We start from the raw sequence: 3,472 nt of genomic DNA, 5'->3' as shown, positions 1-3,472 counted from the left end.
TAATTATAAAATATTATATTAATATAAATGAATAGTTGACTAACTTTTAAAAGAAATAGTTAAACTGAACAAAAAAAAATTTTTACATTGTTTTCAACATAATAGTAAAATTTCAAACTAAAAAATTACATTTACATCCAAAAAGCTAAATTGTATACTAAAAAAAGGAATTTCCAATAAAATACATGAACCTTGCACAAAAGAAATTTATTTTCCATGAAGACTAATTTTCTGAACAAAAAATTAATGTTTAATCATAGTTAAATTTTCGACAACAATAATTAATTTTCTACCAAGAAAGAAGAGTATTCAATAAAATACAAAACATTTTAACTAAAAAGATCACTTTTCATATAAACATAGAATAGTTAAATTTGTAGTTAAAAAAAAATAATTTTTAATCAAAAAGAAAATAAATTTTGTACAAAATAGTTACATTTTCAGAAAACAAATTTATCCAACTAATTGTAATCATCAAGAAAAAAACATATCAGAAAAAAACGTTAAAATTCTTTGAAATCGCTTGAAATTATTGAAATTAATTGAAAATTCTTTGGAATGTTCTAAAAATATCCTGAAAATGTTTGAATTCTTTAAAACCGCTTAAAATTTTTAAAAGCTCTTGAAAATTCCTTACAAGTTTAAAAATACCTTAAAGGTTTTCAAATCCTTTAAAATCTCATACTGAATTAATGAAATCAATTGAAAATGCCTTGGAATCTATTAAAATATCCTAATATATATCAAATCCTTTAAAATCTCATATTAAATTACTGTCAAAAATTGAAAATTCCTTGGAACGTTTTAAAATACTCTCAAATATTTGGACACCTTCAAAATATTTTGAAAGACCTTGGCATCTTTTAAAGATTTCTAAAGTACTTTGGAATTTTTTTAAATAACCTTGCTAAAGTTGTTACAATTCTTTGAAATTCCTTTTAATTATAAAAATAAGTTGAAAATTCCTTGAGATCTTTCAAACCATTCACAAATATTTAAAATCCTTAAAAACCTTTTGAAATATTTAAAAATTTTTAAAGCTCTTGAAAATATCTTAAAATTCAATAAATACCCTGAAATATTTCAAATCCTTTAAAATCTCACACTAAATTATTAAAATGATTTAAAAATTACTTGAAATCTATTAAAATATCCTAAAATATACATCAAATCCTTTAAAATATCATTCTAAATTACTGTGATCAATTGAAAATTCCTTGTAATCTTTTAAAATTCTCTCAAATTTTTCAAATCCTTTAAAATCTTTTCAAACACCTAGAACTTTTTATAAAGATTTCTAAGGTATTTAAATTTTTTTTAATAACCCTTTTGAAATTGGTTTCATTCTTTGAAATTCCCTTAAATTATGAAAATATGTTGAAAATTCTTTGACATTTAAAAAAAAATTCTCAAATATTTAAAATCCTTAAAAACCCTTTTAAATCTTTTAAATTTGTTAAAGCTCTTAAAAATATCTTGAAATTTGAAACATACCCTGAAATATTTCAAATCCTTAAAAAGCTCACACTAAATTATTGAAATAATTTGAAAATTACTTGAAATCTATGTAAATATCTTAAAATATATCAAATCCCTTAAAATGTCATATTAAATTACTGTAATCAATTGAAAATTCCTTGGAATCTTTTTAAATTCTCTAAAATTTTTAAAATCCTTTAAAATCTTTTGAAACACCTACAACTTATTTTTTTAAAGATTTCTAAAGTATTGAAATTTTTTTTAAATAACACTTTTAAAATTGGTTTCATTCTTTAAAATTCCCTTAAATTATGAAAATCAGTTGAAAATTCCTTGAAATTTTAAAAAATATTCTCAAATATTTAAAATCCTTAAAATTTTTTAAAAATCTTTTAAATTTGTTAAAGCTCTTGAAAATTCCTTAAAATTTAAAAAATACCCTGAAATATTTTAAATCCTTAAAAAGCTCACACTAAATTATTAAAATATTTTGAAAATTACTTGAAATCTATTAGAAAATCCTAAAATATATCAAATCCCTTAAAATGTCATATTAAATTACTGTAATCAATTGAAAATTCCTTGCAATCTTTTAAAATTCTCTAAAATTTTTCAAATCCTTTAAAATCTTTTGAAACACCTAGATGATTTCATTAAAAAAATTTAAAATACTTTAAAAATCTTTAAAAAAATAAGTTTTAGGTGTTTCAAAAGATTTGAAAGGATTTCAAAAATTTTAGAGAATTTTAAAAGATTCCAAGGAATTTTCAATTGATTACAGTAATTTAATATGACATTTTAGGGGATTTGATATGTTTTAGGATATTTTAATAGATTTCAAGTAATTTTTAAATTATTCTAATAATTTAGTGTGAGCTTTTTAAGGATTTGAAATATTTCAGGGTGTTTTAAATTTTAAGATATTTTCAAGTGCTTTAAAAATTTTAAAGATTTTAAAAGGTTTTTAAGGATTTTAAATATTTGAGGATGTTTTGAAAGATCTCAAGGAATTTTCAACTTATTTTTATAATTAAAAGGAATTTCAAAGAATTTTAACAACCTTGGCAAGGCTATTTAAAAAAATTCCAAAGTACTTTAGAAATCTTTAAAAGATGCCAAGGTCTTTCAAAATATTTTGAAGGTTTCCAAATATTTGAGAGTATTTTAAAACGTTCCAAGGAATTTTCAATTTTTGACAGTAATTTAATATGAGATTTCGAAGGATTTGATATATATTAGGATATTTTAATAGATTCCAAGGCATTTTCAATTGATTTCAATAATTCAGTATGAGTTTTTAAAGGATTTGAAAACTTTTAAGGTATTTTAAAACTTGTAAGGAATTTTCAAGAGCTTTCAAAAATTTTAAGCGGTTTTAAAGGATTCACAAATTTTCAGGATATTTCTAGAACATTCCAACGAATTTTCAATTAATTTCAATAATTTCAAGCGATTTCAAAGAATTTTAACGTTTTTTTCTCTTTTTTTTTTGTTGATGATTACAATTAGTTGGATAAATTTGTTTTCTGAAAATGTAACTATTTTGTACAAAATTTATTTTCTTTTTGAATAAAAATTATTATTTTTTTATCCACAAATTTAACTATTTTATGTTTAAATAAAAGTGATCTTGTTAGTTAAAATTTTTTTGTATTTTATTGAATACTCTTCTTTCTTGGTAGAAAATTAATCTTTGTTATCGAAAATTTAACTATGATTAAACATTAATTTTTTGTTCAGAAAATTAGTCTTCATGGAAAATAAATATCTTTTGTGCAAGGTTCATGTATTTTATTAGAAATGCCTTTTTTTATGATACAATTTAGCTTTTTGGATGAAAATGTAATTTTTTGGTTTAAAATTTTACTATTATGTTGAAAACAATTAAAAAAATTTTTTGTTGCAGAAAACTAATTGTTTTAGTTGAAAGTTTAACTATTTCTATTAAAAGTTAGTTAACTATTCATTTACATTAATATAATATTCTATAATT

This window comes from Belonocnema kinseyi, chromosome 10, assembly GCF_010883055.1.
Source record: "Belonocnema kinseyi isolate 2016_QV_RU_SX_M_011 chromosome 10, B_treatae_v1, whole genome shotgun sequence".
NCBI classification, from domain to species: Eukaryota; Metazoa; Arthropoda; class Insecta; order Hymenoptera; family Cynipidae; genus Belonocnema; species Belonocnema kinseyi.
This window is presented reverse-complemented; position numbering follows the sequence as displayed.